The sequence below is a fragment of the Danio rerio genome, chromosome 17 (assembly GCF_052040795.2).
Source record: "Danio rerio strain M-AB ecotype USA chromosome 17, GRCz13ab, whole genome shotgun sequence".
NCBI classification, from domain to species: Eukaryota; Metazoa; Chordata; class Actinopteri; order Cypriniformes; family Danionidae; genus Danio; species Danio rerio.
The window spans coordinates 19,795,890-19,808,426 of NC_141037.1; the positions used below are offsets into that span (position 1 = coordinate 19,795,890).

Genomic DNA, 12,537 nt, shown 5'->3' on the forward strand with positions numbered 1-12,537 from the left:
ATCTTATGATTCTTGTCAGAAATATACCTGACAAATATTAAATTGTATTTTTTTTCACAAATCATCAGTCATGATGATACAACATAGATAGATAGATAGACAGACAGACAGACAGACAGACAGACAGACAGACAGAAAGATAGACACATAGACACTTGACCCATAAATAGAAAACAATGTAAAATCAAATTAATTGACATATAGAGCTAAACAGAGTGACACGGTGGCTCAGTGGTTAGTGCTGTCGCCTCACAGCAAGAAGGTTGCTGGTTCGAATCCCAGATGGGTCAGTTGGCTTTTCTGTGTGGAATACTTTCGGTTGCTTCGGTTTCCCCCTCAGTCTAAGGACATACAGTATAGGTGAATTGGGTAAACTAAATTGGCCGTAATGTATGTTTGTGAATGAGTGTGTATGGATGTTTCTAAGTATCTGCTGTGTAAAACATATGCTGGATAAGTTAGCAGTTTATTCCGCTGTGGTGACCCCTGATGAATAAATGGTCTCAGCTGAATGAAAATTAGTGAATGAATAAATGAATGAAAATAGAGCTGATTGGGTCAAACAATCATTTGTTTTCTAATATTTATGATAAAGGAAAAGAAAAAAAATAATTTCAAAGGAAAGAAAAATCTTACTATGCAATGACTATAAGTCACATTTATAAAAAAAAAAACATTATTTATTTATTTATTTATTTTTTATTTGAACTCTTAAGTGACAATGCATTTTCCCTAAAAGCTAGGGCTCTATTTTAAAAATCTAGGTGCAAAGTTTAAAGCGAATGGTACAAAAGCATTAGGGGCATGTCCGAATCCACTTTTGCTATTTTAAGGATAAAGAAATACGGTTTGCTCCACGGTGCATGGTTTAACAAGGTTGTGCTTATTCTCTAAATGAGTTATGTGTTTGCTTTGAGCATAACGTTCATTAAACCAATCAGAGTGTCATCTCCCATTCCCTTTAAGATTCAGTTGCATCGCGCCATGGCCAATTTGCTATTTATATTGAACTTTGTAAGTGGAAAAACTGAATGCTTTACTAGTGAGAAAACAGTTAAACACACTATCTGCAGTGCGAGAATAAAGAATGAGCCTTCTCCATTTGGCCTTTTTCTCTTTACTTTTACTTTTTACTCCTTTAATTTCATAAGGAAACGTTGTTGTACACACTCCACTGAAGACATCCATCAGCCTACATCTTTATTTAGTTTGTTAAGCGCAAAGATTTGTTTCAAAACTATTTCTAAATTTAGTTTAATTTCCAGCAAACGAATAAATGAACAATAATAACGAAGTGTGGTCAAAAAACTGAGTTATATCAAAACACACATCCTATTCTTATGCAACATATGGTGACACATACATCCTCAAAACCCGACAGGTGGACAAATCCAAACTTTTTTTTTATTAAAACAAATATAAATATGGATATATTAAATAATACGGCTAATAATAACAACATTATACAAATGCAAATTAATACATTGAAAAAGCCCCCGAGATTAGGCATGGAGGCAGGGGTTTTAAATGCATGTAGAAAATAATACTTTTTGTAACATTTTAATCCTTTAATTATTTTAATTATGTATATTAAGCAGTGTAAGCATTTGAACCCACATAGGTGCATAACTAACCTGCTCTGCACTGGACTTTAGACCAGCTTTAAGTTGGTCAATGGCGTGGTCTATTTCAGTTCTTCAAAATAGCAATGCGCCAATGATGAACCTTAACACACCTCTATTTTAAACCAACATGCCACAAAGAGTCCACAAAGTGGGGCAAATAGATTTGCTGTTTAAACAACGTACTGCAAATCGTGAAAATTAGGGTTGCGCTGGTCTGAAAATAGCAACATATCACACATCTAATGTAAAAAAAAAAAATGTTTCAAATAATACCAATTCTAAATTTTACCACAATATGTGGAAAAATGTATACATATAGAAAAGGCAAGTGTAAAGAAGTGAAATAAAGATGGTGAAACTATTGTAAGAATGAATTCCATGACACATGAACGTCATTGACCCAAATGACAAAATGGCATGGTCTTTGCAATCGCTCTGTTTTGCAAACTCTACATTCTCATTGCACAACCTAGTATCTGCAAACAATTTCCATGATTCCTGAAGCATCAGCAAGAAATAAACTGAGTATGTGGATTTATTATAATATTTGCACCAGACATAACTCAACAGAGGTATGGATCTGTCTTTCATACGTCTTTCTGTCAGGTCAAACTCCAGAGCATCAGCAATCGCAGGTACACAACATTAAACAGCAAAAACACAAACTTCCCATGCAATTCAGGACAAAAAGAAGCCCCTGATGACCTGAACATGTTTTATTTTGATCAGAAAATGCAGCATCATTCAGATTTGGCATTCGATCGCAAGGATTCCTGATGGATCGCAAATTAATCTGAGCAGGAATCACATCCTACGTGACATAATACGCCATTTGCGAATGCGCTTTCACCTAATGAAATCTGAAGAATGTTTGGCATCGTGAGAGAGAGCTGGCGTTAAGCTCTGGCATCAGCCTCCAATAACAATATCATTGCCATGTTACACCAGTTACTTACTCATAGAGAGAGCGAGATCAGGGAGAGTGTTTTTTTAAAAATATACCATAAGCCGATCCAAATTGTGCATAGTTTTCACACAGGCTATTTTAATAATTTGACAGATGCAAAAGTCAACAGCTTAATTACAGTCATGTTTGTTTTCTCTAGCAGTGGTTAAACAGCAAGTTTAAAACTGTTATATATAGAGAAATAGGATTAAAAGGCCACTTTAAAATGTTTAGGTTTTTTTGCATTTACAGGATGTTACAGGGGGTTTAAATAGGTATGGGTTTTTGTAAATAATTTATTATTATTATTATTATTATTATTATTATTATCAAATTCTGATATAAATTATTCCAAGTTTCAAATAAAAATATTGTAATTTAGTTTTTTTTTTTTTCCCAGAAGCTTTTGGCGTGAAGCTATAAACTGAGCTCAGGTACATTCTGTTTCCACTGATCACTCTTGAGATGTTTCAGCAGCTCAATTTGAGTTCACCTGTGGTAAATACAGATGATTGTACATGATTTAAAAGGGCATAAACCTGTCTAAATAGCACAAACCAAGCATGAAGACAAAGGAATTGCCTGTAGATCACCGAATCAGGATTGTCTTGAGGCCCAAGGCTGGCTAAGGTTACAAAAAAAACAGGCTACTACCATGCCTACAGTGAAGCATGGTGGGGGCAGCATCATGCTTTGGGGATGTTTTTCAGCAGCAGGAACTGGAAGACTAATCAGGATAGAGGGAAAGATGAATGCAGCAATGTACAGAGACATCCTGAATGAAAATCTGCTTCAGAGAGCTCTTGACCTCAGACTGGGGCGATATTCCAGCAGAGCAATGACCCAAAGCACACAACCAAAATATCAATGGAGTGGCTTCACAAAAACTCGGTGAATGTCCTTGAGTGGCCTAGCCAGAGCCCAGACCTAAATCATATTGAACATCTCTGTAGAGATCTAAAAATGGCTGTACACTATAGCTTCCCATCCAACCTGATAGAGATTGAGAGGTGTGCAAAGAAGAATGAGCAAAAATTCCCAAAGACAGGTGTGCCAAGCTTGTGGCATCATATTCAAAAAGACTTGAGGCTGTAATGCTGCCAAAGGTGCATCAACAAAATATTGAGCAAGGGCTGTGAATACTTATGTACATGTGATTGTCATTATGGGGTATTGTGTGTAGAATTCTGATGAATTAAATTAATTTCATCCGTTTTGGAATAAGGCTGTAACATAAAAAAATTGGAAAAAGCGAAGCGCTATGAATACTTTCCGGACGCACTGTAAACATTTTCCCAGAATAATTTTAGATATTATTATTAGCATTATTGTGCTAGTGCTTGTTGTTGCTGTAGTTGTTATTATTATTATTATTATTATTATTATTTTATTATTATTATTATTATTATTATATAAAATTCTTAAATATACATTATTTAAAAAAACATAGTCATTTAGATATTTTCCCAGAAGTATTTTGGTTATAATAATACTAATAATATTATTAATAATATTAACAATAATAATAATAATTTTTATTATTATTATTATTATTATTATTATTATTATTATTATTATTATTATTATTATTATATTTTATATTAAAAAATAATTATTATCCAGAATTATTTGTAGATATTTATTTATTTATTTATTTATACTCATTTATTTCTATTTTAGTTTCAAATATTTGCTGCCTTTTTGAACATTCTATTCAAGAATCCTGAAATTACACAAAAAAACACAGATTCCACAAACATAATTATTTTAATGGATAAAAATACATCTGGACTATGATAGTGAAAGTTTAGATTTGAATTACAGGAATGTTAAAAAAATTCAAGGCTCTTATAATAGAAGTTATAACAGATATCATAGAAATTGCAATGTACAATTGGTACTGTATTTTTGCACACAATTCAGCCGTTTGTATTTTATATTTACTGTACAACTACTGTAAATGCAGTTTTATTGAGTGAGAGAGACATTCAGAATGACAGAAAACCCTTACAGACCACAAACTTTTAAATGGGGTGTATTTATCACAACACAATTGCCTTTTAAAAATCGCTGGTAGTGTATTTAATTTGCAAACATCATTATTTTAGCCCATGAAAGCCCTCTATTTCCCTACAGGTGTTGTCAATTGATTTTAATTTTGACGTTTTGGGGTTTTGTGTGGAAATGACAGAAAACGGAGGCGAGTCTGACAGCGGTTAAATTTGGAAGGTGTGCTGTTATCTCAGCGCTCAATAAACATTTGATCTTGGTTATACGCTCTGAATAATGGCATAAAGTAAGTCCTTGATTCTGCCTCTCATCTTTTGAAGTGTCCACTTTTCACTGCAGTTCTTTTCATCAACATTCTGTGCTCAGACAAAACACAAACACGCACACACACACACACACACACACACACACACACATGCAAACGCAAACTCCACTCCAGCAACTGGCTTCAAATCAAAGAGTAAAAGTTTGTCCACTTTGTCAATGTCATCATACTGCCCTCTTTTGTCAGTTTGTGTCTTGAAGAGCAGCGAGGGCCTGGATCTGCTCTGCCTGCTTTTTTTACACCAGTATTTAATGCTTGAATGGATGAATTCTCATGTTTAGAACAACACAGGATTGTCTCGGCTGATGGTATACGGTTATATATTTATTTAAAGGTGTAAACGTGCATTCTGAGGAAACACTGTCTTGTGTGAGCAGGTGAAAAGAGGGAGGGAGAAAAGAGGAGTGAGGAACGATAGATTCACACAAAAGCATTTAAAGAGCAGTATATTGCATCGATGTTGTTTTTAGGCTAGTCATTTGGTTTTTCTGATTATTTTACTTAATAAACTAGGCATTATTGTAATGTTTTATATAAAATTTAAGTATAAGAATTATTAAAATAATTAAACTTAAATATAGATGCACTAACCAAATGCTAGTTTTGTATTTATATTTTCATTAGGACTTAAATTTAAAGGGATAGTTCAATCAAAAATGAATTACTAATATACTCAAGTGCTTGACTTGTTCCAAATCCTTTTACTTTTACTTCTGTTGAACTCTCAAACTGGTTTTGATCAACATAAGGATAAGTAAATGAGGACAGACTTTTTTATGTTGCTTTTTTTCCTTAGCTTTTTGATAACAATGCAGATTGCTAAATGAAACTGACCTACACTGTTCTCAGATCAGTGGTAAGTAGTGTTTTCAGCACATGGATGTCCTGTGCAAGAGGGCTGCACTGTGAAAATCTCAACAGAGGAGTAGGGCTCCCCTAGTGCATATACTAGGGAAAACATGAAAGTCAAACTAGAGACTACAGAGAAAATGCATTTATCATGTCTAAATATAATATAATATAATATAATATAATATAATATAATATAATATAATATAATATAATATAATATAATATAATATAATATAATATAATATAATATAATACAGTAAAATACAATACAATACAATACAATACAATACAATACAATATAAAATAATATCCTTTAAAAATACCAAATTGCTCAAACATCTAAATATAATATTTAAATATCTAATATACTATTCATCTTAATTCTTCAGTTCAACCTAATATTGACTGAAGTAACTGTATTCATAAAATACAATTTGTGTAATAATAATAATAATAATAATAATAATAATAATAATAATAATAATAATAATATTTAGCTTAAGAAGAATTATAATACATTTATGGGATAGTTTACTAAAAAATTACAATTTGTTATTACATACTCACCCACAGGCCATCTAAGATGTAGGTGATATATATTTTTTTTCTAATCAGTAGGCCATTGAAATAATTTTTCTTTTATATCAGAAAATGCTTCATAATAATTCATAAAATGCAAGTCATGCTTAATTCTGCCACATGGAGAGTATATACAGTACATGCAAAAGAATCTTAAAATCTGACACTCCTGATACATTGAGATCCAAAGAAGTTAAACAAACAAGAAAGTTTGTGCAAGATAATGAATATTATTTACACCAATATAAACCATTACACCATTATATCATCTAACGTATATTCCACAGCCTCAGGAAAAAGATCCAGTGTGATGGTTTCTGACTCTTGATTCGTTTAGTCCTTTTCAGAAAACTGAATGAACCAGGTCATTGAATTGAATGAAGAGTCTGAAACAGGTTGCAACTCGAGTCAGCACAAAGTTATCAATTTATCTATTAAGTAATTCATCCACATTATTGGCATCTTTATTTAGAGGTGGGTAGAGTATCTAAAATCTATACTCAAGTAAAAGTAAAATCTATCTATCTATCTATCTATCTATCTATCTATCTATCTATCTATCTATCTATCTATCTATCTATCTATCTATCTATCTGTCTGTCTGTCTGTCTGTCTGTCTGTCTGTCTGTCTGTCTGTCTGTCTGTCTGTCTGTCTGTCTGTCTGTCTGTCTGTCTGTCTGTCTGTCTGTCTGTCTGTCTGTCTGTCTGTCTATCTATCTATCTATCTATCTATCTATCTATCTGTCTATCTATCTCTCTGTCTGTCTGTCTGTCTGTCTGTCTGTCTGTCTATCTATCTATCTATCGACCTTAAATCCTGGTAGCAGCATAATATACATTGCTTTTTGTGCATACAAATCCCTGCATTAATTTCCAGAGATGGTCACCAGTTCACACAATGTCAAAATCCTCTTACTGGTCATTTGTGTCTGGTAATGTCCCATACAGCCATAATGCCCTCAAATCCAGTTATAAAAGATCCTCTGGCTATTGGATTTAAAACACTCGCAATTTCAATCACATTCTGACCTCACGTGAGATTTGGCCTTGTTAAATCACTTCATCACCTGTTTGTATTTGGACAGATTCACTGTAATCACAATCATCTGTGTGAAACCATCATAGGAAAGCATAAAATTGGACGGAGCTGTTCGTAGATGTGGAATTCAGCCAAAGGAACGGCGCAGCGGCACGTTATACAGAGAGTCTGGGACATTAGCGAGAGATTGTTTGTAAAGGTATGGGGCAAATCATGCTAAAGGCCTCGGGTGGGGATGGTGATTTCAGGCAGATGTACGGCAGCAGGCGTGTAATACAGCGGCTCTCCAACAGAGCCGAGCGCACACTTTGAGCCAGTGTGTGCTTGACAACACTACAGCACTCAGACAAAAAGATTCTCCCTCCGCTGTCAAGATAACGCATTGGGCCCTTTGTAACACTGTGGGGCTATTATAGCAGTGATGTGGACTCCTCTTTGTTTATAGCACTTCAGACGCACAAAGGCAGAACTCATGCCACAGTTGTTTTAACATTATCAACACTGACTGAGGAGTCCTGAGACTGATATTCAGGGCTATTTCACCAGCCTCACAGCTTTAAAGTACTCGACAATAGATTTAATTAATCAATCAATCAACTTGAGAGAGATTATTTATATCACATGCCATATGTACAGTTGAGGACAAAATTATTAGCCTTTCTGTGAAATGTTTATTCTTGAGGGTGGCATGGTGGCTTAGTGGTTCGCACTGTCACCTCAAAAAAAAAATGTCACTGGTTTGAGTCCCGGCTGGGTCAGTTGACATATCTGTGTGGAGTTTGCATGTTCTCCCCGTGTTCGTTTGGGTTTCCTCCGGGTGCTCTGGTTTGCCCCACAGTCCAAAGACATGCACTTTAGGTGAATTGAATAAACTAAATTGTGTGTAGTGTTTGTGTATGTGAATGAGTGTGTATGGGTGTTTCTTAATACTGGCTTGCGATTGGAAGGCCATCCGCTGCTTAAAACATATACTGGAATTGTTTTGGCGGTTTATTCTGTTGTGGTGACCTTTAAAATAGAGACTAAGCTGGAGAAAAATTAATTAAATGAAGAGTTCAGATGCAAAAACCTTTGAAAATTTCCTCTAAAATTAGCATTTTTCTCAACTTTCCATGTTTTTGTTCAGTTATTTCATTTTAAACACATTGAAATAACATATTCTTTGCACTAAGAGTGAAATTACTGGAACTACCAGCCTGATCTCACGAGAAAAATTAAGTATTTTACGTTTTGCCAGTTTAGTGGCTAATTCATTAGATGTAAGTTCAGTCGTACGAAATGGTACAATTTTAAAAAGGAGGCGTGGCACCTGACCCCACCCCTAACCCCAACCGTCATTAAGGGATAAGCAAATCGTACTAAATTGTACGAATTAGATCGTACGAATTCATACGAATTAGCCACTAAATGAAAAAGTTACGAATTGCCGTGAGATTGTGTTGGAACTACACACACAAGCCTAAAATACTAATTTTACTAATTAAGTGATATTTAACGGAGAAAGGAAATCTTCACTGTATTAACAATAGCATTTTTTTTTCTTCTGGATAAAGTCATATTTGTTTTGTTTTGGTAGGAATATAAGTAGTTTGAAATAAAAAAAAAAACATACCCAAAGGTTATTAAGCCGTATAGAAGTGTCTTGAAAAATATCTAGTCAAATATTATGTTCAGTCATCATGGAAAAGATAAAAGAAATCAGTTATTAGAAATGAGTTATTAAAACTATCATGTTTAGAAATGTGTTGAAAAAATCTTCTCTGCGTTAAACTGAAATTAGGGGAAAAAAACAGGGGGGCAAATAATTCAGGGAGTTTAATAATTCTGATTTCAACCGTGTCCGAATTTCTTCAGGAAATCTTCTGAAGAATGTCTCATTTCTTTTAGCTTGGCTGGAATAAAAAAAAAAAAAAGAAAAAACTGCTAAGGTCAATATTATTAGCCGCCTTAAGAATTGCATATTTTATTATTGTTATTTTTTAATTGGTTACAGCACAAATCACTGTTGTCAAATGATTTGCTAACCTTGCTAAACTAGCAATTTAAGCTGAATACTAGTATCTTGTAAAATAACTAGTAAAATATTGTGTACTGTCATCATGAAAAAAATGAGCTTTTTGAAAAGATTTATTAAAACTATATTTATAAATTCGTATTTACATTAAATGACACTTGGTAAGTATTTGAAAAAATATATATAAAAATAAACAAATTTTAACTGTTTATTAAAATATATGTGTGATATTACTTTATGAATAATATAATATTATTAATATAAATATAATAATAATTATGTGATGGTAATACCTTTTTAATAATAAATGTATTAGTGATAATAAAATACTGAATTATTTGAAATCTACAACAGTTTTCTTGGTCACACGGTCCTTCAGAAATCATTTTAATAGGCTAATTTGCTCATGGAATATTTTATAGACATGCTGAATGTTGTGCTGTTCATATTTTTGTGGAACCATTAAGTCTGATGAATCAAAAGTTGAGTCGCTTAGCATGTATCAACATTAGTGGCAGCAGCACAGACAGTGAATAATATGTTCAAATATCACACACAAACTCTCAACGGTTCTGTTAAAAAGACCCCGTGTGCACAACTCTAATGCTCCAGAGATCAGAGAGATGACATTTGTGGTTGGAAAAAAAAATAGTGCTCTTTCTTTTCTCGTTCTGTGTGCACGTGATATCAGTGACGCTGACCTTTAACACACTGTTATTAACGCACAAGATGTTTTCATATGGCCTGGGTGTCATTTACATGATTAGAGACTATTTCACCGCTACACTCTTTCAGCTTTGAATTCCTTCAGCTTTGTGTTTCTCCATGTACTTCATTACTTCATATCTAATACTATGCATTTCACACAGAGAGATTTTTATCCACGGCCTAGTTGCTCAAACAATTCCTTCTATTCAAGGATGTGCGATTGTTTACAGTGACTGCATTAGACAATATTCCATATTTTCTTTATTTTACATTCCAGTGACATTTCATGGCTTGTATAATGCAGAATAAAGCAGATGCCATTTCACTGATGTTCTAATATACTTTATACTTTAAAAGACATACTGTACACTCAAAATGCCTCACAGAAGATCTATTATACGCTTGTTTCACACGCCCTCCATTTTAAAAAACGAAAGTGAGGCTGTGGTGGGGAGAAACCCAGAGGTACAGTATGGGGTCTAACACAAATACAGGTCGGTTGCTTGTCTGTGTTTGCACTTGGTAAACATTGGTAAAGTGCGGTGAACTGACCTCTTTCAGAGCCAATCACAGTAATTTCTGTGAGAAACTGGTGAGTACTATGGCAAATCAGCGGTGTTTAAGAATGCACTCAACAGTGCTTAAATGTTAGCGGGAAATAGATTTTTTTTTTTATTTTAGCACTGAAATTCAGTATCATAACAAATCTAATATAGTAAAAGAATGAGTTCATTTACTTGAGTTTGATTAATGGCATCTAAAATGTGTGTTTGGGAAAGAAAACCATTTCACTTAACTTGGCTGAAAATGAGGTCTGATATCCCTTTTTATTTTCATTATCCATTCAGAATAGAACTTTGGGTTACTCGAAAGGTGTGAAATTATAAATTTGTGTCAAATGAGTAAGAGCATAAACATGTTGTTTTTTGTGTGTATCTTTAAATGCAAATGAGCTGTTGCTTTTTAGAAGGGGGCGGAGCCTGTACACACTATTCTGATACTCTAGAAACAACAAAATAAGCAAATCTGAAACAGCCAAAATGTCAGAAATAACCAGTAGTGGATTAATGCCTTAAATGATGGCGCTTACAACTTCTAGACTTAACCGGGACTTTTCTGAAGGCTTAGTGCAGTGTTTCTCAATCATGTTCCTGGAAGACCACCAACACTGCATGTTTTGGATGTTTCCTTTGTATGTCACACCTATTTCAGCTAATTCAATCTCTGCTAATGAGCTGATGATCTGAATCAGGTGTGTTTAGAGACATGAAAAATGTCCAGAGCTGGTGGTCCTTTAGGAGCATGGTTGAGAAACACTGGTTTAGTGGATTTATGTGTGTAGTTGAGTAAAGTTGTTGACTAGCAAGTTACTCTACTTATCTTCACAAACAAGTGGAAAATAATCCATCACTCTTTAGTGCATAATAATTTATGAATTATCCACACTGAGTGTTTCAGGAGTCTGCTATAAAGAAAAACATGACAATTGTCCTGTTGTTTTGTAAGAGTCACCATAGACTCTCAACATCTGAACTGAGGACATTGTATTGTCCATAATTGTTTGTAAATGTTATCTGCTATACAGAAATGGTGGTACTGTGGGAGGAAATGTGCAGATTTAAACAATAAGCCTAGGTAAGCATCTGCTTAGGGCCCCAGTACATCTGGGGGGCCCCAACAAAAACCTATTATTTTCGATAAGTTTTCTAATGTAATTTAATGAATTATAACATCAGATGAAGATTTACTTTTAAAAAGGAATTTATTTATTATTTTTAGTTGTGAACTCAATTTTAAGCCTACAAATAACTTATTATATAGAGACTGCATTAAGAAAAAACCTAAAAAAACAAGATAGAGATATATAAGAAAAAGACAGCTAAATAAATAAATAAAAAGCTGTGCAAATTAGGACTGTTGGGCCCCGTGGCTGGAATTGCTTAGGGCCCTTAAATCACTAAATCTGCCCCTGGTAATGAATAAGAAGATCCGCTTCATACGTCACTAGAAGAAAGTTTTTCCTCATGCTTGCAGAGAAAGACTCTCCTAAACAAAGTAAATAAGTTTGTCCTTTATCGTGTTTTCTGGGTTGGCAGATGCACCAGGCACCTGATTATAGGTCTTAAAAAATGAAAAAGTTTTTATTTTTATGATATTTTCATGATATGTCTCCTTTATGTTAAAATTAGATGTAAATCTGATCAAATCGTAACCTGCTCAGTAATTTAAACCAAGGTTATACAGGATTGTCAGGAGTGACGTTTAAATGACTGGCCATTTCCAGCGATGTTACATTATATGACTATTAGCTTACTGATTGCTGCATTGATAAGATAGCAGTGAGTAACATGGATAAAAATCTTCCCCGCTGTGATTCATCAAGCACACACGGCTCGTATACCTTCTTATTGTCTCTCTCACTCTCTCTCCCTCTGTGTG

General features: G+C 33.9%; 1 long non-coding RNA gene across 11 annotated transcripts in view; it reads left to right on the plus strand.

The window, feature by feature from the left end:
• The window catches only part of LOC147833056 (uncharacterized), a 449,341-nt gene that overhangs the window by 342,992 nt on the left and 93,812 nt on the right, over positions 1-12,537 (plus strand). The gene's annotated exons all lie outside the window — the stretch shown is intronic.